A 25,262-nucleotide genomic window follows, 5' to 3' on the forward strand; every position below is an offset into this window, starting at 1 on the left:
AATTCCTTCCTTAACGGGAAAAGAATAAACCTATTAAAAGAATAAACTCTTGAATGTGACATGATGACAGTGGGATTTTTCTGATGAACTAAATGAGTACGTTCACTGTCCTTTGATTTATGCTGGGGAGAAGGGGCTCTCAAAGCTTCAAAAGGCAGAGAGTGCATTTGAGATGCCGAGGGGCTCCACTCCCTTTGTTTAAAGAGAGTGAGAGGCTAAGACTGAGCCAAAAGTAAGTGTTTGATGGGCAGAGACCTGCAGAGGTGGGCAACGAAGTGCTCAGCCACAGAGGGGAGGAGCGCCGGTGTTGGGGGGCAGGGGGACAGGACCTTTGGTTAAGAAGGCTTGCCCTCATTTCAGCAAACCCTGAGACACCACTGCTAGGGCCCAAACAGGGTCTTGCCTCTGTGGCTGCTCTCCTTCCAGACCCAAGGGAAGCATACCTACTATTCCTTTGCTCTTAGCTTGAATCTTGAGGAGGGGGCTAGAAATCAGGGTTGTTTTTCACCTTCACCAAAGAAGAAACCAGAGAGAAAACAAAGTTCACATTAAGAGCCTTAGAAAAGGCTTCATATATAAAAACTAATTCCTGACAGAGAAACGTATTTGACATCAGAAAAGACTGCCCAGGTAATGTCCATTAAAAAAAAAGAAAGAAAAAAATGACTGGGTGGTTCAGCTGGTTAGCCGTCTGCCTTCGACCCAGAGTCCTGGGATCCATACCTGCATCAGGCTCCCTGCTCAGTGGTGGTAGGGTGGGGGTGGGGGAGGTCTGCATCTCTCTCACCCTTTTCCCCTCCTCCCTGCTTGTGTTCTCTCCCACCCCCAACTCCCTCTCTCTCTTCCAAATAAATAAAACCTTAAAAAAAAAGAAAACATTTTTTGAGTTATGTGTTTTTATTTTAATCAAGAGTGATGCGATCAGAAAAGCATCAAACACCAGACAAACCCAAATTTGGAAAAACACAAATTTAGAAACAGTCCACATTATAACCAGCCAGTAGTCTTTGAAGATCATGAAAGACTGAGGAAGTATCAGAAATCAGAGGAGAGGAAGAAGAGAAGAATAAATAGCAAATGCAATGTGAGATTGTAGATCGGATCTGGGAGCCAACAAAGAGGAAGAACATTCACGGAACAACAAAGAAATTTAGAGATCAATTAATAGTGTTAACAGTTAATCTGGAGATTGATATTTGGAGAAATTAACTTTATCACGTGTGTTCATTGCTGAGGGGATGTCCCTGCTATTAGTGGACAGGGCTAGGACACCTATGTATGTACACTGACCCATGTGTATACACCTGTATATATTTACTTCTGTGTCTGTTCGATGGTACACATGTGAAAACAAATGGGACTTTATGTTGATTACTCTGATCCCTAGCCAGAACCACTGGGTTCATTCTAGCATTACCCCCTTGTTTCTCTATAAACGCTCCATCCACAGTGACAACCGAGCTCTCTTTATCTACAATTGTTCATTGCTGGTACACAGGAATATAATTGACTTTATGTATTGATACTATGTCCTACAACATTGCTAAACTCACTTCATAGTTCAAGGAGCATTTATATAGGTTCTTTAGGCTTATCTACATAGACAATCATATTGTCTAAAAACAGAGATAGATTTATTTCTTCTTTTCCAATATGTACACCTTTCCTTTCTTTTGCTTCTCAATTACATGAAATAAGATTGGTAAAAGGACAGAATATTGCCTTGTTCCCAAACTTTGGGGAAAAGTTTTGAGTCTCTCACTACTATAGATTAGTTATTATTATTATTTTTTACTATTAGTTATAGATTTTTCATATATGTCCTTTATTAGTTTGGAGAATTTTCCTTTTATTCTTAATCTGCTGAGAGTTTTTATCTTGGGTGATTGTTGAATTTGTCAAATGCTTGTTCTCTATCAAAATGATCAAATAGCTTCTCTTCTTTAGCCTGTTAATATGGTAAAAAATACACATTGATTTTTGAGTGTTCAACCAGCCTTGCATTCCTGGAATAAAACGTATTTGCTCCTGATGTATTTGCCCTTTCTATATTTTGTTGCATGCAATTTGCTAATATTTTGCTGAGGAGTTTTGCATCTACATTCATGAGAGATATTAGTCTGTGGTTTCCTTTTCTTGTAATAGCTCTAGATATTTTGATTTGGGTATTGGTAAGGGTAGGATATAAAGATGGAGAAGCCAATGGTGTAGAAATTATATCTATGTCTCTATCTATACAAAATTGGTGTGTAAACAGAATTCTGTCCTTCCCTAGAGAAAAAGAGGCTTGGGGATGGCTCACTCTGGCAAGTCCATAGACTTCTTCTCCCTGTTCTACAATTAGAACAAATTTGGCCAAGATCTTATTGGATCAGCTACTGTGTAATATTGACAATAATGTCAGCTGCACTCTCCTGAGACTTACTAACTAAATTTCAAAGTTTAATCAAACGAAAACTCACATGTTCCCTATTAATATATTGACTTGTTTGGAAATTGGGTAAATTTTAGCTATACTTTCAGAATACACTTGGGATGAGTACACCAGATACACAATAAATTTGAGGTCTAGGATCCTAGAATAGAAAAATCAGAAAATATGGCCTGAATATAGTGTGTGTTAATAAATATTTGTTGGATGAATATGTATCTCTCTAAAACTTGTTATATGCTTGGAATGTTTTTCAAGTCTCATACGGCTCAAATTTTCAACTCTGTTTCGTTTAGAAAAACAAAATGTGAATTTTTCTTCAATAGTCTCATCTTCTTTAACTTTCTACCCATTTGCATCCTAGACGAAAACTCGTCCCAAGAGTTTCTGCTTCATAATACTTATCCAACATGTTTGTCCAACATCCAAAGTAATGCTTTAATCACATCTGTCTCAGGAGACAGCACGCTGCCATTGGCCAAGAGTAGATGAGGTTAAGCCTGCACTGTCTGTTCTCAGCCTCAAACTTAGAACAAGGGGGTTTTCATCCCATGAGTGTGGCCCTTTCCCCACACCATCCAGCAATGACAATTTTTTTAAATTTTTAAAAAAAATTTTTTTTCAGCAATGACAATTTAGTCTGGGAATTTTATGCCCAGCCCAAGATTTCTGCATCTGAAGAACAGCCATGGTTCTTGTTTCCTCTCTGCAGCACTGTACGGTGCCCTCTGTTTCCTCCCCACAACCAGCCCACATGACTGCCATCAGCAGCCATCACTCTCCCTATCTTTAATGAGAAAACTCATCTCAGGGGCGCCCGGGTGCCTCAGTCGATAAGGTGTCTGACTCCTGATCTCAGCTCAGGTCATGATCTCAGGGTCATCAGATTGAGCCCTGAATCAGGCTCCACACTCAGCAGGGAATCTGCTTAAGATTCTCTGTCCTTCTCCCTTTGCCCCTTCCCCTGCCCACAGGTGCATGTGCACTCTCTCTCTCAAATAAATAAATAAATATTAAAAAAAAAAAACAAACTGTATCTCGGGTCAGCAGGTGATGGGCACCTGAAATGACAGTTCCCTAAATGATGTCTCAAATCTAGCCTCAACAGAGTTTTTATTATTATGATCAACCATGAGCCCGAATCATAACTGCAATTTAGCTGGTGGTCAGAAAGGGAACTGCTTGTGTGTGTGTGTGTGTGTGTGTGTGTGTGTGTGTGTGTGTTCAGCTCTACCCAGAAAAAGGCTACAAGAGCATCTCGTACCTTTTTAGGATTATTTGTTGAAACCTCTAATTAAATTAGACATTGAAAAGTCTTTTCCAAGAGTTTTCAGTGATGAAATCCATGAGCTCAAATACTTTAGCTTATCCACTATTTGTCTCTGGTACCCAAAATATTGCTTAACAGAGCAGGCACACAGTAAGTATTTATTGGGGAAATAAGTGTTTTGAGGGACAATAACCTGGTTACCTCACAAGTACCATGTGTGATGTTATAGTAGACAGCTTCTCCCCTACATATATGTCTTCTATCAATTCTAAGGTCATGGCCTAAAGAAGGAAATGTTTCCCCAAACTTTAGGAGTATATGACAGCAGCAGAAGGCACCCAGCAATGAGTTTGCAGGATGATGCCTGGACTATAGTAGATGTTCAACAAAAATGTGTTGAACTAATAATTGAGAAAGAAGTGTGACACTGACTTGTGCACACTCTTTGTCAGACATTTTACTAGCTTTATCTCATAAAAGTGTCTGTGACAGCTACTCTAACATTTTCCATTTTACAGAGAAAAAAAATAAAGTTTGGAGAGATTAAGTAATGTGCCTAAAGTTATACAGTTTTATGCAGCAGAGCTGAGATCAAACCAGGACAGGCAGGTCTCAGAACCCTCAGCCTGGACCACACCATAACACTTGTGAACTTGCCAACCCATTCCTTCTTCAAGGACTTTGCTCTTCCCTCCCCCTGGGTCTTTGCATAGCTGCTTCCTTACCATTCAAGCCTCTGCCCAGTATCACTTCCTCAGGGAGGCCTTCCCTGACCTTTCCCAGCACTCTTTCTCTCCCATCATCCTATTAGGTTGTCCTCAAGGCATGAACCACCTCTTGGTAGTCTCTTGTTTATGATTTTGTTATGATTAAGTCCCTCAACCAGAACTCGAGGTTTGTGGGAGCAAGGGCCTATTTCAGTCCTGCTGGCCCCTGGGACCCACAGTCTTGTGCTGAGCCTGCCACATGAAGGCAGTCATAACTTACTGAGTTCCTGAGTGACTGCTATAGGCTGACTGGTGGTGTGTTCAAGAAGATGGCACTTGCTAGGCCAGTCTTTAGAAAAGCACCTGGTGTATGACTGGTGTATGTCTCCAGACTGATTAAGTTCAATTTCCATATCACTGCCTCTTTGCCCTTTCAGGCAAGAAAACTGATGCATCCGTGGGCCAACAGAGCACGTTTTTCCATACAAAGAGGAAGGCTCAAGGAATGAATGTTTGTACTGGGCTTTATAATCTCTCCAACAAAGATGCTCTGCTGAATAAAACTAATTTCCATCCTTTTCAGATCGCATGTCTACAAGACTGAAATGTCAGTTGTTTTTTGTCTTAAAGAATGTATATCAGGGCGCCTGGGTGGCTCAGTGGGTTAAGCCCCTGCCTTCGGCTCAGGTCATGATCTCAGGGTCCTGGGATCGAGCCCCCCACCGGGCTCTCTGCTCAGCAGGGAACCTGTTTCCTCCTCTCTCTCTGCCTGCTGCTCTGCCTACTTCTGATCTCTCTGTCAAATAAATAAATAAAATCTTTAAAAAAGAAAGAAAGAAAGAAAGAAAGAAAGAAAGAAAGAAAGAAAGAAAGAGAAACCATTAAAAAAAAAAAAAAAAGAATGTGTCTCAACAGACAACCCTGAGCTTTATATATCACACAGGATAAAATCCAAAGAAAAAAAATTTATTACAGAAAACTTTCTCTGGCCTGGGTCCAATCTTTGATGGAGAATATTAACAATATTGCTTAGACTTAAGTCTGTCAGTTACCCCCAACACATGTCTGAATGAGCTTGATGTATGTGACATGCATCTTGTTTTCGACCCTTGTAAGTGAGCTTATTGTCAGCTTAATTATCTTACAGATCTCCAGCCAGACTCAGACCTCACACGATGCTGCCTTCAGAAAGTCTGGCAGTTCAGATGATATCACCTTCCTCTCCATCCTCTCCAGCTCTGTGTTCTCTGGACCAGTCCCTTGCAACTGCTCCGATTTCATTCACGTTCAGGTGTTCTCCCTGTCTAGAATCCCTTTTCTTCTGCCCGTGTCCTCCTTTTAATTCTTTTTAAAGACTTGGATCTATTGTCCCACCACCCTTTGCCTGACATCATCTCTCAAGTACCCCTTCTCTAAATTCTAGAATTCTCTAAATGCTAGAAGAAATTTATGGAGACCTTCGTGTTAATTACTTATAATTATCTACTGGCCTATGAGCTCCTGGCATGCCTACTTTATTCATGTTGTATCACCAGCACTTTATGGTATCCTGCCCCTGATAGCACCTATAATGATTGGGAGAGGTATTTATACTGAGTTTATACTGGTTCTCACATCCCCTTTCCATTTTGTGTTAAATTAACTCAGACGAAAAAATTCATTTTCTTCCACTCACTCTTTAAAAAGTTGATTTTGGGGGTGCCCGGGTGGCTCAGAGGGTTAAGCCTCTGCCTTTGGCTCAGGTCATGGTCTCAGGGTCCTGGGATCGAGCCCCATATCAGGCTCTCTGCTCAGCAGGGAGCCTGCTTCCCCCCTCTTTCTGCCTAACTCTCTGCCTACTTATGATTTCTCTCTCTCTGTGTCAAATAAATAAATAAAATATTTAAAAATATATAAATAAATAAAAAGTCAATTTCGTTCATAAAATGAGAAGGCCAGATTTTCAGTTCCTGATGTCACTCACCCAAACCTGTCTTGAGATCTACAGTCACCCAAACTGACGGTGAGTGGAGATAACGGTCCTAGGAACAAAGAACACGTCGACACCAAGAACATGAAGGCATTTCTCAGACAGAAGCAACATTGCTCGTGAACCAAAAAAAGGACCAGGATGGGCAAGGATCAAGGAAGGCCCAGCTTTCTCATCCCTGACCAGCCTTCTTCTGATCAAAACCTTATACATCTATGTACAAGTGTTCCCTTTAAAACACCATAATCATTTCCAAGATATAACAGTCATGTTCTTGGTATGGTGTAACTACACAGTGACAAAACCAGGTTTCATTTGTGGTTTGTGGAATGAAGTACACACAGATCACATGCCAAGTATAGTCTATTACCTTGTGATATCAAAGCTATAAGGGAAATTGATGTACCTTCTCCTAGATGTGCTTCTATTATGGTAGGAAATGATTCAAGAATTTGTCGTTCTCTGAGCCCAGCTAAGAGATTCTACAGTAAAATTAATTTGGCCAGAGTTTACATCTGGGACAATGGCTAAGCCCTGCAAGGTCGAGAAAAAGTGTGACTCTGTGCATCTGTCACATACACCATCGCTTCCTAAACTCTCTAGGCTATAGGGCTAAGACTCAAGGACCATGCATCTCCTATAGCCTCTAAGGCACCCCCAGAGTGGTCTTTCTGTCCTGAAACTTCATCCTTCACTCCAATATCTATGCATACATCATAGACTAAAGGCAGTGTGAGACTTAGAACACACAGATGGCTCACCTAATCTAGTTTACCTGTGGATCCTCAAGATCCTTCAACAGGGCTCAGTGGTAAGGTCCCCACAACCACCTACCCCCAATGCAGGTTTCTACTGCCAACAAGCCAGCACCCCAGGCAACAGGACTTCCTTTCTGGGATTCTCAAAAAGGACAGTGATGTGCGGTTAAAGAAAAAGTGACTTCCTCATCTTCCTCACTTGGTCAGTATCTTTTATCATAGTTAGTCTCAATGATACAACCTCCCCATCAGACGACATCAAGTCTCAAAACAGCAAAGCTATTGGCAGATGTTCCCTCACCTGAAAAAAACTATGGCACCAATGCTTCAAGAAGGAAATTTAGTGGGAAACCATTTCCGTCACTCAAAAAGTGGAATATCAACTATAAGGAAAGAGAATGTCAAAAATGAAACTTGTGGGAAGTCTTCTATTTAACAGCTTGGGGTAGAGACTGAGGAACTCAAGGACTTAGCAGTTAGCTCCACTTTGGGCAGACAGATCAGAACAGGCAGCAGTGGGTAGGAAACCACTTCCTTTTTAAAGTCCTATCAATTGTTTTTCTATATGGGACCGACTGAATTGGATTTTTTAAATTCTTAGTGTTAAGATCATTAACATCTTAGCAAGCAAAACATTATGGCAATCCCTGTAATTTAACAGTAAAAGATACCACAGGTCTATGGTCTTGAGGATCAGCTGATGGGTAGCAGACAACAAGTGTGATTGACTCCATGCCCTGGGCTACACAGATGCTGATATATCTATCACTGGGTTTTTGTGAGGATAAGTAAAATAATGAAGAGGGACTATAAAACTGTAAAACGTTCTTCCAATATAATGGATTCGAAGAGTAGTTGTACTCAAGTTGTTGCAACTGGTTAAATGAAACACACTGTTACATCAAATGTGATGTTGTGAAGGATTTCCATTGATTACTCACTCCACAAATCTAATCTTCTTTCACCCTGAGCTAAGTACTGTCCTAAGCGCAGGAGATGCAGTGGTGAACAAGACTGTAGGCGGTCCCAGTTCTCATGGTGCCTCCGTTCCAGGGTCAGAGGTGGGACAGACAAACAGAAGTAAGTCGGTAAATGAACACAACGGTATCACCTAGTGGCAAGTGTTAGAGTGAAGACAAGACAGAATGATAGAGTAAAGATGGAGGAGTTGGAGAGTGACAAGCCGGGATGACTAGGAGTTAGAGCTGCTAGCCAGAGGAAGTTTCACTGAGGGGGTGACACTGTAAAGGAGACTTACATGATGAAGAGTCAGTCATGACCAGAAATAGAGTCAGAGCTTTGCAGCAGAAGGAATGGTGAGTGCAGAGGCAGAAGCGTGTAATGGAAACAAAAAGAAAGTCAGTACAGCTGGGGAATAGTGGCCAAAGGAGAGACTGTAGAGTCAAGTAGGGGCCAGATCAAGCAGGACACGTGGCATGTCTGGTGGGTCCTCCCCCCTCCCTTGCTCCCTCCCTTCTTTCCTTTCTTTCTTGGCTATCTACCCGGTGGCTGAACCCCTTATGTTTCAGGAACTTCTGGAATTTCTTAGCTTCTAGTCTTTATGGGAGGCATACTGCAACTTGGTATAAACTGGAAAACAGGAAAGACGCTCTCCCAGCCTCCCTTGCAGCTGGGTGCTACTCCATGATCTACATACAGCCAATTGGATGCACAAGCCCCAGTCTTAAAACCGGAAGCTAGTGACCCAAAGAAGCATGAATCCTAGAGAATCCACTTGGAGTTCAGGTGATGCCGCATCGCATCCGAGTAGGTTTCTAGGGGCAACCGAGGCCACGCTTTGAGAGTGAAGTCCAGCATCTCATGAGAGGAGGGGTAGCCATCACGTGGTAGCCTGGAACGTTCGACCATGGTGGGAGCAGTGTGATCACTAAACGCCTGGTGCGGAGAGGTTAGCTGTGGTCCTGACTCCACGTGTCCTTCCTTGCTCCTGACTGCTTTCTGACCCTCTCCTGCAGCCTCTCTGAGGGTTCTAGGCTTCCCGCTCCCATATCCTTTCAATAACCTTCTTTGCTGCTGGAATTATCCACAATTCACTTCCTTTTCTTGCAACCAAGAACTCAGACTGACACAACATGGTCAGGACTTTGAATCTTATTCCAAGGTCGGTAGGAAGCTACTGGAGGGTTTTAAGCAGAAAAACAGCCCAGAATGTTTAGGAAGAATTCCTGTTTAATCTTAGAACTACACTGTCATTCTCCTAAATGATCAGTTTGTTTTGGGCTCTTGGATATCCTCATTTGGGTAATTGATTTTTTTTTCTTTTTTATGTATTCTTTTTTAGAAAATGTAGAGGTTAGGTCAGGCCTCATCCATAAAGGAGGTGGATTACTCTGATATATATTTTAAAACTTTATTCTTCGTTCCACATTGCCTCTTGCTTTTCTTCATCCTTTATATCCCTCTTTTTAAGGTTTGACTGTATGTCCTACTTTGCTTCAAATTCTTTCTGGAGAAATCTTCTATACATATATATTACATATATATATACTTGGCTATCTGATATGGTAGCTAACAGCTACATCTGGCTATTTTAATTTTATTAGTTCATTTATTAATCCATTAAAATTAAATGTAGCTATCTGTGATCCAGCAATCCTGCTCCTTAGTATTTGATGATGTATGTCATCAAATGACAAAAGCCCGCACATGGATGTTTATAGCAGCTTTACTCATATCATGGCTAGTTCAACTTGGAAGAAACCAAGTTGTCCTTCAATAGGTGCAGAGATAAACTGTGGTCCATCCATCCAGTGGAATACTACTCAGTGCTAAAAAGAAGTGAACTACCGAGCCATGAAAAGACATAGAAGAAACTGAAATGAATATAACAAAATGAAAGAAGCCAATCTGAAAATGCTACATACTGTATACTTCCATCAATATGACACTCTAGAAAAAGCGAGACTATGGCAACAGAAGAGATCCGTGGCTTCCAGAAGTTGGGGGTAGGGGGTAGGAGGCGAGATGAACAGACAGAGCACAGAGGATTATTAGGGCAGTGAAAATACCCTGGATGATACTATAGTGATAGATATATTTGTCATTATACATTTGTCCAAACCCATAGAATGTGCAACACCAAGAGTGAACCCCAGGGGGGCGGGGCATGCCTGGCTGGCTCGGCCAATAGAGCACACCACTCTTGATCTCAGGGTTGGGAGTTCAAGTCCCACGTTGGAGTGGAGCCCACTTCTTATTAAAAAAAGAGTGAACCCGGGATGCCTGGGTGGCTCAGTTGGTTGGACGACTGCCTGGAGTCCCGGGATCGAGTCCCGCATCGGGCTCCCAGCTCCGCGGGGAGTCTGCTTCTCTCTCTGACCTTCTCCTCGTTCATGCTCTCTCTCACTGTCTCTCTCTCAAATAAATAAATAAAATATTTAAAAAAAAAAAAAAGAATGAACCCTAGTGTAAAATATGGACTTTTGCTGATACTAATGGGTCAGTGTAGGTTCATGGGCTGTAAGAAATGGTCTGCTATGACGAAGGAAGGTGCTAATGGTTGAGGCTATGTGTGAGTCAGAGCAGGGGGATATGAGAATCCTCTGTGCCTCCTTCTCAATTTTGCTGTGAACCTAAAACTGCTCTTAAAAAAAGCAAGATCTTCAAAAAATTAATTAATTTAAAAATTCAGTTCCTCAGTCACACGAGCTACATTCCAAGGGCTAAATAACCATGGGTGGCTACTCTCAGACAGAACAAATAGGAAACATTCCCATCATCCCGGAGATCTCTGTTGGACAGGACTGCCAAATACTATATAGTACATACAGTGTCCTGTAATATGATTCAATATAGTGAATATCTTTTTTGTCCTGTTGCTTCAGAGAATTTGTCATTTATCTGCACTTAAGGACCAGTGATGGCCAGGGTTCTGGAATGCTGCACAGAGCATAAACCACCTATGGGAGCTGAGACAGAAGCCTTCTCATCTCAGGCATTACTAACAATTCTTCCCACATCTCACTCAGTATGAAAGACATTTGCACGGCGATGTACACAGAAAAGAAATAGTCAGGATGCCATCTCCAAAGACCAGCGCTAAGACAGTGAGAGCCATGTCCCAAGCTTGTCTGGACATTACATGGGCACTCAGAAAAATACAGGAGAGAAAAGAGAGGAAATCAGAAACTGTCCCTTTGGTCTGCACGGAACAATGTATTTTCTGAGGACAAAACAACGCAAAATTCTAGTGACGTTTAACATCAACAAGAGGTTCCAATGTGATAACCGAGTAGAAGACATGGTTGTCTTACGAGACCGTCTCTCAGAAAGAAAGCTGAGGTTTCTTTACCAAGATGGAAAAAACAAATACATTTGTTCCCAGGGGCTAACTGTGTTTTCTTTATTAAGCAAAATGCACACAAGGTGTCGTTTTCTCCGTTGCTTCAAGGTCAGCCAGGCTGGGAACTGATGAGCTAGAGCAAAGCATGTCTCCCAGGCACGGGAAGACAGGCGGGAAGGAACATTCTCCTAAACGGCCGACTTTCTTCCACCAGCAAGCTCTGGGCAAGAGAAAGGAGCTCTCGGGACAACTATCAACACAGTAGCAGCTTGGTGGTTTTCTTCTCCTCCTCCGGGGAGCTATTTTCTTTGCAAAACTACTGTAATTTTAATGGGCTGCCATTTGCTCATTAAAGTCATCTGGGGATTTAGTCAGCATACGGACCACAAAATAGAACTCTGTATAATGTTTAGGATTTTGTCGTTTAATAAAACATTTTATAAGCTCAGTGTGTACCTATTAACTAATAACTGCCCTTCTCAGAGCCCAGCAGCCTGGCCTGTGGTCTCCAGTGCATTGACTGCTGGAGGTGAGTTATGGAGAGATCTTTCCCAAGTTCCCATTCATCTTTATTATGATACTCAACTAGCAGATGATGAGTAATCAGTCACTGTTAAATTCCATCCCTGGGAATTTGACCGGGCTTGGCTTCTTATCATTCAGAATCATTTTTGAGGGCTGTCTCCTTTGGAAAAGGGAGGCCCTGAGCTTCTAATCCTATGGTGGGATTTATTATCTGCTGGGGAGCAAGAGTGGGTGACTGGGGGGGGGGCGTGATTATCACTGATAGCAATTCCTAAATGCTGGTCCTTGAGCTGATTCCATCAGCATCTCCCAGGATAGATGATAACAATGAAAACCTCTAGGCCCCAGCCCAGAGCCACTGAATTATCTTCAAGGGCAAGGTCCAGAATTGTTTGAAAACCATGGCCCCCAGTTTTTTCTGATAGGCGGCCAGATTTGGGAGGCCTTTGGAAGAGAGAATACTACTCACCAGATTGAAAGGCATACGCTTTGTCCCCACAGTGGAACAGTTGGCTTTAAACAGGAAAAACAAAAGTCAATGCACAAACTCCATGGCAGCTCCAAGCCTAACCACCCATTTAATAAGTGTTTATCACAAAAGTAAAAATGTGGAAGAGGCAACACAATCTTAGAGAACGCTCAGAGAACTCAAAAAGGCACCACTTACCGACAGGCTGTTTTCTTGAGTGTTATTACAATCTTTGAGCGCCTTTGTGTCGTTGTACTGGCAGTTCCAACCGCTGTGGGAGAAGGGGGCTTATGTAGCCCAAGGTTCCAAATAAAGCATGACTTAACCCTTAGAAGAGCAGAGGGAGCAAAGGGGGCACTGAGACCCCAATACTGGGAGGCAGAAGGGGAGAAGTGTTCAAATAACAGTGGGTTGAGCTGGGGGCACAAAGGACAAGGACCTACACAGGGGTGGGGAGGAGGCAGGGGGAAGGGGATGGAAAGAACACACAAGAAAGCTTCCATTCTGTCCAACTGGATTGCATTCCAATAACATATTTCTCATGGCTTTGTCTAGTATCCTTTTGTCATAAATAAATCTCAAGTCAACACGTTACCTTAAAGTGTGTTGAAAACACATGGCTCTTTTAAGACTCTCATTGGGGCGGGGGGCTGGGGGAGACAGGCGCCCACAAGTTCCCAGGGGAAGAAATCCGTGACATGAATTGTGACCCGTGGAGCCTGGTTCTACCTGTCCCACGGCAACCCACACTGTCCACTGACACTTCCTCAGGGCTGACCCTGCTCAGGCAGAGTGCTCAGGTTTTTTGCAAGCGTCGTCATGTTTGTTCCTCTCAAATGCCTTAGAAGCGAGGTATTATTATTATCCCGACTCGAGAGATGGGGAAAGGGAAGCTTAGGGGAGTTAAATAATTTGCCAAAGTTAGAGCCCCAATATTTTAGTCAAGCTAAATGACTTCTGGATTCAGACAATACCATCTGGCCCTTCACAAGCTGTCAAGGGTTCTTTCCTCGTGAGAGGAATAGCCAAGAAAAAAGAAAAAAGTTATCTGCAGCAAAAAAACTCCTCTCCCACTAACCAAAAACCCTCCAGCAAAAACCCAGCCAGTTTCGGCGGACAGAAAAATATATAATCCTTGTTTGGAACATGAGCTGCTTTAGCCTCGTAGATTCGTGGAGGAGTTTTTCCGTCCTTCTGTGGCCCACTCCATCTCCCCCAGCCCACTCCTGCCCCCTCGGTAAAAACAAAATCAGAATAAAGATGAAGAAATACAAGTATATTTACTCTCCCCCAAGCGACAGACTTTTTCCTAGAACTTGTCTTCTCAGAGAGCTCAGCCCTCCCAGGCAGCATCTGCGGTCTTGGGCCCCTTCACAAAGGATTGATGACTTGGGCGCCAGCCCCCTGCATTCCTGGGACTGCTTTGCTGCAGGGAGTCCCACCCACACTGGAGCTTTTCTCTCAACTTCTCCCTCCTGGATTCTGCACCTCAGAGAACATCGACATTCAGCTGGCGTTTCTAAGAAGCTAGCTATGACCCAGCAGCACATCAAAGAGGCTGACATTTGCCCCGCACAGACCCTCCGTGCCCTTTCCAAAAAGCAGGCACCCACTTTCTATGATGATTAGGATTGATACTTAGTGAGCAGTGACAATGCACCCCGAACAATGAGAAACACAAAAGCTCCTTCACCTTCCACCCAGCGCCCAGTGTCCTGCAGATAAAATACCAGCAGCTACCATTCTTTGCGCCCTGACCACGGCCCAGATCTGGGCTAACCAACTGACAGCTTCTCTTCACGACAGCTTCAAGAGGTGGGAAGACATAGGTATCCCCATTGTAGAGATGGGAAAACCAACACTCAGAACATCACCAAGCTGGTAAATGGACGTGCGGAGAGCAGCGGGCTCTAAAACCCAAGCTCTTGACTAGTAGACCATTAATTCTTCCTAATGGCTTGGTGACATCTTGGCTGGGACAGAGGAAACTAGGGCACACGTTTCCTATTCAAGCTATCTCCCATCTTGTTTTGGTTGAACTAACAAATAATTTTTAAAGAGAGTCAACAAGATGGGAAAAATGGATGTGACTCAAGAGTTTCTAAAGATTGTACTGACAGTATGGTTTGTCATGCTATCTCCTGTAGGCTTGTCCTTTGGGCAGGCTTTGCAAACATGCTAGAAAGGGAGAGAGAGACAAGTCAGAGAGGGGCAGGAGATACCAACGGAAATGCAGATGTCTTTCAGACAGTCATCACTATTCCCATAAAGTGCAATGAAATCGTTGAACAGCCTGCAAAGTGGACCAATATCTTCTCCTCCACAGATGCCTTCCTTCCAGCAAGACATTCCCAGGTCTGGGTCAAGCGGAGGAAAAGGAAACATTGCAAAGGCCTTAGAAGGCTTTACTTTAAGTGGTTATTCTCCCTTCTGAGACTGTTTCCTTCTCTTTTTTTTAGTACTATAAAATCCTATCTTCTAAGAAATGATGATAGAAAATGCCCATTTTCTTTTTCTTTCTCTCTAAAAATTTTCTTTTTTTGACCAAATAAAGAGTTGGCCACCTTGTATCAGTTTAAAAAAACAAACAAACACACAACTACTTTCTAAAAAAAACTTTTACTCCTAAGAAAGTCTTGGGGTGACTGTTCCTGAGTTTTCTAATTTTTCTGGTCCGTATGGATTGTTTTGTAAAAACTAATAAAAATATTTTGAAAGAAATGAACCACAAATTTTAGGGGAACCACATATACACCCCTAACCTCCTTGGTATAACTTTATTTTTTAGTTTTTTCTTAATCTCTCCACTTCTGATCCTTTGTATTACTTATAACCACTGATAAAAGAGTGTAAAAAAGCAAGGTTTCTTGGCAATATTGAGAGATTTTAGTGACAAAGGAATAATTAGATGCATCAATGGATAAAGTGAAATTTAACAAAATTAAAATTTAAACTGATTTTTTTTATGAAGCCATAAAAAATTCATTTGTTGGGCAACGGAAGATATTTTTTTCTCTGTAGCAGACGTAAAGCTTTTAAATATTTATATAATTCTACCATAATTTAGGCTGCTGCAAATAGTGTTATGTATCTGAAAATTTTTTTAAAAATTCTTTTTTTTTTTTTAATTTCTAAAACAAATGATCTGACCTCATGGAAGATAGCCTGACACTCAAGAAACAAAACCTCTATTGTGAACAGACTTTATCTCAAAAGCAGATTGACAGGGGATTTGGCAAAATGGAGTTTAGGCTTAGACTAATTTCACATGCTAATGAGAATCTCTGGATGAAAGCTGCTTTATACTGGGTACCAACCATTTGGCAGATTAACAAGAGTCAGAACAAACAGAGCAGGAATTAGTCATGTTTGTCCTAAGACCATATGGCTAGGAAGAAACTGGGAGAGTTTGGTTCTAGCCTGTCCTGGAGGGGTTTGGGATACAATACAGTTTAAGACTCCCAGACAAATCAGAATATCATAGGGTCTAGCAGGTTTCACACTAGGAAATTGGGTAAGATTCACGTGTAACCTCTTGCAATTCCTGTCAGCGTTGGAAAAACTTTATATCTATCAAATCAGATGCTAGAGTTTATGTTCCTTCTTTTTCCTCTGTCTTCAGAATCCTGTCCCAAATGGAGAAGACATGGCAAGGACACGAATGCAGGTTTTAGAGGTGCACTACTATGGCACGTGTTGCTATCCCAACTTAAAATTCAGTTACATTTAGCCACGTGTGGCCAGTGACCGCCCTATTGAACAGTGCAGATACAGAACATTTCCATCATTGCAGAAGGTTCTACTGGACTGCTCTGTTGCAGTTTCAAAGATGCCACTACCATGACTTTCAGCTTCACTCAATTTCCTTATCTGAAAAATAAGGAACTAATAATATCTGTCTCACAGGAATGTTAGGAGAATCCAAGGTACATAAGAATTCTTTGTAGGCTATAAAACTAGTATCAGCTATTTTGATGATGATGATGAATGGCTCCTACATGGGAAGTCTTCATAGAGTTAGAAATAATAAGCAATCTCAGTCTTCACTCAGAGTGTACACACATCCAAGTCATGAGGTTTTTTCCCTCCAATGTTATGCTCTTTCTTCTTCAAAGTTTCTCCTTTACTACGTGACTAAGGATAAAGAACTAGACAATGTATAAGTGAAAAATTCCCTATTTGAATACTAATTATGTGTGAGTACTAAGCTTAAAAAAAAATCAAGGAGGATGTGTGTTATACACCTTATTTAGTGTTTCCAAGCTAGTGTCTCCAATCCCAAGGAGTCTGTGGAAGTCTACAGGTTGAGCGGAATAGGGGAGAGGAAGGTAAGTGTGCATGGCAGGGAATGCAGTGTTTGAGTTGCTGCAATGACTACAAAAGTCTTCCCAGAAGTTCTATGTTTTCCAAGATAAATCTGCCTAGGCCAGTTGACATATAAAGCACTGGGTTTGTATGAAATGATATTCATTAAGTCTAACAATATTGTTTGGTGGAACCATTATGCCACTGCCATTTTTGTAGGTCAAAAAAGAGTGGAACGCTGATAATCGCATATGGTTCAACCCAGTGCTATCTCAATTTGACCTACAGCAAAGGCGCCAAGAGTTCAGGTTTTAGTTAACAGACAGACCAGGGTTGGAATCTCATTCTGCCACTGTTTAACTATGTGTTTTTGGGAAATGAATAGAATAGTGGGGAAACAAATGCAATTTTCTGATCAAATCTTTCAAAATACTGGATGGTTGAGAAAAGAAAATAATAAAGTACTTACAGTTGGCAGAAAGTTTGAGAGCCATGGATATTATATTCCTCAAGGCAGGATTTTTCACTGGTAACAAACCACCCACTTTAGGCAACCTTAATCATGTTGAACAAAGAGTAAGAGAGGTAAGTAGCCAAGGAGGTCTCCTTAAAAACCAAGAGACTTATCAAAAGCCCATGGGCTTCCTACCTCGGGAGTGATAAAAAGTACCTTCAAGTTTGACTAAGACAACTGCACATGAAAAGCTACACTGATAGCAGAAAGACAAGATATTATCTGCAGAAGCAGAGGTAACCAAAGTAGCAGAAATGTCAAGAGGCTCTTGGACTTGACTTCTCTATGGCCTGGCCATTTTATGATCTTGCTCCACCATATTATAATAATTTTAATATCCCTCCTTGAGAAACAGAAGCGTGTATTATACTGTCAGGGTATTTCCATGTACAAACAAATCATTGCACTCAAGCCATGGTGCAGGGAAAGGGCGGCCCAAGGCTTCCTGCTGACCAGGAAGGCGGGAAGCTAGTGGCTGCGTCGAGAACCAGGTACTCAGCACAGGCACTTCTGAGCTCTGGGGGCAGGGACGGTGTCAGCACCCAAAGAAGAAGGCCAAATCAGGTTGCTGGGAGGAAGGCAGAGAGAGAACAGTAGCTAAGACACATAATCCAAACAACCAGAAGGAGAAGTTCAAGAACAAGAAATCTGCGCTCAGGAAAGAACAGAGCAGACGACCAATAAAAGGGCTAGATGAAATCCGAAGACAAAATCTACATATTTCAGGCGGATTTGACACAAGTGAGCAAACAAACAGAAAGAGGGTCCCTCTAAAGGGACAAAACAGGATGAACTTCTTTGTGCAGAAAAATTCCCAGGTAGGAATACCCCATCTCAGGTCACGGTAACTGAATTCCAGCTTGTTACTGGAAGTGAAGAACACTTTCTTAATTTTAAACAACAGCCTCCTAGCCCCTTGGCCCAGCTGTTACTAGGTTGGTACGAGAGAAAGAAGGCAGGATTGAGATTCAGACAAATCGGGTCCCTTGGCTCACCGGCGAATCAGCTCTGGGCCCAAGGGCACATGTCTGCCTCTCTGTGAACTTCAGTTTCTCATCCTGAAAACAGGAGCAATCCTACCAGCTTCACAGTGTGGTGGTGAGCACTGTACGAGGCCACATGTCCTGCAAAGTGCTGGGGTCCTACCTGGTATTTACCAGGGACTCAGTAAACATGGGGTCTCCTCATGCTTCAGCAACCAAAGCAATGATTTAGAGATCTTCTGTGTTACATGTGTGCTTGGTCAGTGATCTCTCCCTAAGAAGGCGGCTCTGTGTGTTCTTCAAAGCAGTGTGAATCACTGAACCTTGGCTTTGAGACTTACTTAGACTGAACAAGCCTTATTTTTGGTCTTAGTGTTGATAGTGTCCTTTAGCAGAATGTCAACACCAGAAAGATTTTATTGTCAGCTGACAGTGGCAGGGGAAAAGAAATCCCACAAAAAGCCAGAGCAACCTCCCCCACACCTGCCAAAAACATAGAAAACCAGAAAGCCCGAGATGCAGCCCTCCATGTCCCAGCGTGAGCAGCTGCTCTGGGGCCCAGCACTTAGCACAGCTGCTCCAGCGGCCTCCCCCAGAGCCCGGGATGGGTCTCCAGACTTATCAGGAGCAGACATCTGCAACCATGTCTTCAGGGACCACCCAGAGGGCAGCCAGAGAACCCCGGGGCTCCCTGCGTGTTTGCAGAAAGGTCAAGAGTCACTTGCTCCAACCAGTTAACTGAAAGCATCTCAGGGAGCCCTCCTGGAAAGGTCATCTTAAGATAGTGAGAGGACACAGCTTGAGGGGGAACAGGAGGAGAAGACAAAAGAAGTTCTTTTATAAGTAGCCAAAAGTACATCTGTTTCTGGCTCAGCTTAGCTTTTGGAGTCTGATTTTTATTTCCCTGGCATTTCCTTGGCTGTTCCCATTCATGTCTAAATCGCAGAATGTGTCCATTGTGCACTTCTGGGCTCACTTGTATGTGCCACGAAGCACGATGCTACAAATGCGTTTTCTCACTTCATTAAACATTGCTTTAAAATGGCATCCAAATGTCTGCTCTGCCCATTGCACCTAGAGGGGCTTGTGTTACCCCCCACCCCCCGCCAGTGGGAACAGAAGGAACGCCTAAGTCGCAAGCTGTGATGTTTAAGACTTCAATTTCGCATGTCCAACTCTGTGGGCTGACTGTGGGGACAGCCATGGCATTGCGAGGGAGGCCCTCGGGGGCCTGGGCCGGGGCCATGGGCCTTGCAAATCTCCAATCTCCACTCTAGCAGCCAAGACTGACCGAAGCCCCTGGGAGCCCTTTCCACTTCGCTGGGTGAGGTGCTGACGCCGCCTCCCACAGGCAGGCTGGGACGCATTCTGCTGACTTAAGAAGATGCCACGTAAATTAGAACTCGTGTAACCATATGGTCCAAACCTGCAGGTCATATTTTATACACAAATGACTATGACAGGTGGTATTTTTGTGCTGACAAGTTGTATTTCATCCATGTTTACTTAGAGTTCATGCTATCATTAAAGCTGAGCCATGGAACTTTATCATATATTTATGCAAAAGTTTGATTGAGTTTCCTTATTTTAAAAAAGGAAAAGAAAAAAAAAATCACCCGAGCAGGTTCTGCTCCTTCCTTAACTCTTATCCAAATGTTTGATGTTATGGTGGTTTCAGATGTTCCAACGGGAGTTGAAAAGGGGTTCTGGAACCCTGGTTTCCTGAGTGACCAAGGCTGAGTGTGCAAAACAGCTATTTTATTTGGATCCCCAAGTCGGAAGTGCAGTCGTTTACAAACCTCCCAATACTGTGTGATCTCTGGCTGTTTGAATATGGAACCAGATTAACTCTAACTTTCTTGACTCTACCGCCTCTCTCATGGTAAGTCAGAGAATCTCCAAAATGGTGATCAGTAACCTCTAAGGCCTAAAGCTGAGAAAGGAAAGAGTGAACAAAATTCTAGCTTGATCATTCTACAGCCTCTGGTCCTTCGAAGACAAGCCTTAGGAAACTACTTCTCGAGCTTACTAGAATTCTAATTAAACTCACAACCCAGTCAGCCCTAGAGATCCTGTGGCCATATGAGGACTGCAAGAAATAAGAGACTTTCCACACAAATCTTGAACTCAGATTGAAATATACATATATATGATTATATCATTCTCTTCTTTCATTTTATTATTATGATATATCACATTGATTGGTTTGCATATATTGAACCATTCTTGGCATCCCAGGGATAAATCACATTTGTTCACAGTGAACGACCCTTTTACTATGCTAGGATTTCCCTAAGAATTTTTGCATCTCATTCATCAGGGATATTGGCCTGTAGTTCTCTTTCCTAGTAGTGTCCTTTTCCAGTTTTGGTATCAGAATAATACTGACCTTATAAAATGAGCTTGGGAGTGTTCACTCCTTTTTAATTTTTTGGTAGTGTTGAAGAAGGATTGGTGTTAATTCTTTTTTAAATGTTTGGTAAAATTCATCAGTGAGGCCATTTGGTCCCAGGCTTTTCTTTGTTGGGAGATTCTGATCACTGATTCAATCTTGCTAGTAATTGTTCTGTTCAGATTTTCTATTTTTTCTTGACTTGGTCTTGGAAAGTTGTATGTTTCTAAGAACTTTTGGATATCTTCTAGGTTGTCCGGTTTGTTGGTGGATAGTTGTTCATAGTAGCATCTTAGGATGCCTTGAATTTCTACGATATCAGTTGCCACTCAGCAAATGTCTTCCCAATCCCTTCACTTTCAGTCTATATGTGTGTCTTTAAGGTTAATGTGAAGATCTTGTAGGCAACATATTGTTGGAACATTTTTTAAATCTGTTCAGCCATTCTATGGCTTTTGATTAGAGAAGTTAATCCATTTGCCTTTAAAGAAATTATTGATAGGTAAGGACTTACTATTGTCATTTTGCTAATTGTTTTCTGGTTGTTCTGTAGATCTCTCACACCTCGTTTCTTATGCTGCTCTCTTTTTTCTGTTTTATATCTTTGGTACCAGTATGCTTTAACTTCTATATCATGTTCTTTTGTGTAATTACTACAAGATTTTCCTTTGTGGTTATCATGAGGCAAATATAAGATATCTTAAACTATAATGCTTTCTTTTAAAATAACACTTAACTTCAATAGAATTCATATAGTTACGCTTTTAGTTCTCCCCCTCACATTTTAGGTTATTACTATTACAATTCATGAGTTTTTTAATAATAAGAGATTATTATATTCATGGTTGTTTTTGCTACATTCATTTTCTTAACTTTCAAACAACAGTTATGAGCTATGCAGCCCATGACCATATGACAGAACCTAACTATGATTATATTTACCATTACCAATGATATTTATGCTGCATTTTGGGTTTTTATGTTGTTAGTTAGCATTCCTTTACTTCTGCTCAAAGAGCTCCCTTTAACATTTCTTGTTAGGCAAGTCTGGTGGTAATGATCTTCCTCAGCATTTGTTCAGAAAAGTCTTTATCACTCCTTTGTTTCCAAAGGGCAGCTTTATCAGGTATAGAATGTCTTGGTTAATATTTCCTTTCTTTTAATATTTTGAATATGTCATCCCATTTTCTTCATGAAAGCACATGAAAAGTTTGTGTTGAGAAATCTGCTGTCTTGTGAGGGAGTTCCCTTATATGTAACTTCTTTCTCTGCTCTTGCCGCTCTTAAAATTCTCTCTGTTAGGGTGCCTGGGTGGCTCAGTCAGTTAAGTGGCTGTCATGATCCTTGGTTTCCAGGATTGAACCCCACAAGGGAGGGGAAAGAATCTCAAGCAGCCTCCATGCTGAGCATGGAGCCCAACTTGGGGCTCAATCCCACTTTCTGAGTCAAAACCAAGAGCTGGACGTTTAACCAACTGAGCCACCCAGATGCCCCCTATGTCTTTGACTTTGGTCAATTTAATTATAATGTGTTTCAGTATAGCTGAATTTGGATTCAACCTACTTAGAATCCTTTGAGCCTCACAAATTTGAATGTCCATTTCTCTCCCCATGTTTAGGATGTTTTTGCCATTATTGCTTTTAATATGCTTTCTGTTCCTTTCTCTTTTTCTTCTCCATCTGGAATTCTCATAATGCCACCATCTTGGTGATGTCACACCAGTATTTTTCTGATTTATGAATGAATTGATAGAAAAAAAATTCTGACAAATCTACCAAAATTATAGTCCATTTGGTTACATATTTTTAAAACAATCTTTCTTAAAAATAATATAATTTCTTTCTTCTAAATCAGGACTATTCTGACCACTCAAGGCACATAGTTGTCAAACCTAAACCCCACCCAGAACATTGGGAAACTCTGCCCCTGTGGTCTAAGGGGCATTTCTGGGAGTTCTGGAAAAGCAGATGATCTCTGTCCGGCCAGGCAGAGCTGTACTTGAATCTTGATGTCTCCTCTTACTTTATTTAAGCAACTCCAAAATGCCTCCCAGGTTCAGTTTCCTTACTCATAAGATGAGATTGAATGTACAATGCCTGGTGTGCTTATTAAATGTTCATTTCTTCCTTCTACCCGCAAGTGAAAAAACACCTGTGCCCTCTAGACCATAAGAGTGTCCAGAATGTAGATCTCTGGGAGTGGGGAAAGTGTGTGCAATTGAAATTTGATTTTGCTTCCTTCCCATGCCCCTCCATCAGTGCCACCTCTTTTCCCCAGGTGCTTGTCTTTCAGGTCTTTGCTGACAGTGGCTTAGGGACCAACATCCCCATATGCATTTTAATGAGAGACTCAGCAAAATCTTTTTTTTTTTTTTTTTAAGGATTTGATTTGAGAAGGAGAGAGAGGGGGATGGGGAGCCCACAACAGGGGAGGGCAGAGGGAGAAGTAGGCTCCCTGCTGAGCAAGGAGACCCCTCCGGGCTTGATTCCCCAGACTCTGGGATCATGACTTGAGCCAAAGCCAGATGCTAAACTGAATGAGACACCCAGGCACCTTGAGAATCTGCAAAATCTTAAAGTCTCTAGAGATTCAAGAGAATGTTTTTTTTTAAATGAACATGTGCCATTCTTTTAAAAGTAATATGTGATTACTACAAAAAAAAAAAAAAAGACAAATGGAGAAAAGTACAAAGCAGAATTACCTGTCATCCTGCCATCCAAAGACAAAAACCATTAACATTATGTACTTTTTTTTCATCTTTTCTGTATGCCTATTTATTGTAATCTTTGTGTGTGCATGTGTGTTTAAAGAGATGGTTTCATTGTTTTTAGTTTTAACTTAGAATGCATATATACAACTTTGTATCTTTTTTTCATTTAACATTATAACCCAGAAAGCATTCTCTGTATTATTAGAAGTTTCTCATCAATAATAATTTTTAATGGCTATAAAACAAGGGATACACTCTGAAAGGTAAAATTTTCAAATCTATTTGGTGCTGTGGGAGATAAATGTATAAAACCAAACTCAGTGTAGGTTCTCTGAGGGCAGTGATTTTATCTCTTTTAATTCTCTGCTGTAACCCTGGTGCTTACTGTCTGGCCTGACATGGCACCTCCAAATAAATAAGAACAAGAATAAGCAAATATATGGAGTCCCAGAGAACACATGTGGAGTTCTAGAGGGCTCTGGGACTCCCTCTCCGGACCGGCACTGTCCCCTGGTTTGCTCTGAACTCATTCTTCATAATGATTGACAAGCAACTCGCCCTGGCTGCTTCTATGATCTGTTGCTAAGACACAAGTAAGAGTAAACATGTGAGTCATAAAAATAGCAATAGGTTTTTTAAAGCCCCTGTTCCCTATTTAACACCCTCATAAGCATATGTTGAAAACTATAAGGGAAACTAAGAATGCTTCAAATTGTTTTTGGAGTTTTTAGAAATTAGAAATACAAGTTATAATAAAGTCATCTCAGATTCCCCCAACCTTGAATATCTAAATTTGTTGGAAACTCTGTGCAAACAGAAAAGAAACAGATCTAGTTTCATGCAAAAGTCAATCATAAAAGGTACATTAGCTTGTTTAGTCAACAGTTCTGATGTCCAAGAAAACAAGGCAAGACTTTGCCCTGCCCTGGTAGCATTTGAGTAAAGGTTTCGCAACAGTGACATCTAGTTTGGTTCTAGGATTTTACCACCAGGAACAAGGGGAAGATCAGTAGTTTGACCCAAGGAATAGTAATGGATACATGGAAAATTTCAAAAATAAATTAGGCAGAGCTGAAAGGATAATTTGTGAAACGCCTATCCCTGGTAGAAGGACCCCCATGGGAGAAAGTAGATTTTTTTTTTCTTAACTAAAAGCCACCATCACAAAAGCCTTTGTATTATACTGCATGAATCTTAGTATACTGGATTCATGTACTATCATACTTCCTTTTTCCTCCTCCAAAAACTAAAGATATGTACCCCTCTAAAATGTCCACAGACCTCATGTATGAGAAAACTCGACTTTGAAAACAAATATTATGTAGACAAGAAAAATGTTAAAAATTCTACCTTATTAGTCGATTTAGCCTCTGACATTAGCTCTGGCACAGGAAGGCCAAGGAAAGGAAAGAAGGAATGCATCGCCACGTTTTCTCTTTTCCCCCAGCCCACAGCCAAGTCTCCAGGCAACAGAGGGACTTTCTGAGACCAGAACAAAGGTGAGTAAGAGACTGGGAGGTGTGACTCCTGAGGGAAGGCTAAAGGAAATGGGGAGATTAGACGTGATCAAGAAGAGGAGATACAGAACTTTTTAGATTTTAAAAATTAAAATTTTTAGTTACGCGCAAGTTTGTTTATGCAAGGGGATGACCTCTTTTCTCCTTTTACTCTGTGGCAGGTCAAAAGAAAATGGACTTAAGTTGGAGCAGATCAAGTTTAGGTAAGACAGAGGAAGGAATTTCCTGAATGTGGAGGTCGTTAAGAACTGGAACGAGTTACTAAGAGAGTCGGTGGACACTCTTCCTCTGGGGAACATTTAAAAATAAGATAAATTTTCATCTGTCAGGGCAGGTTTAGAAGTAATCCAACCAGAAGGCCTCTCAAAGTGTTTTCCAGCCCTATAACCTGAAGGCCAAATTCCCACCA

The sequence above is a fragment of the Enhydra lutris genome, unplaced genomic scaffold, assembly GCF_002288905.1.
Source record: "Enhydra lutris kenyoni isolate GAN:26980312 unplaced genomic scaffold, ASM228890v2 scaffoldscaffold16, whole genome shotgun sequence".
Classification (NCBI taxonomy): Eukaryota; Metazoa; Chordata; class Mammalia; order Carnivora; family Mustelidae; genus Enhydra; species Enhydra lutris.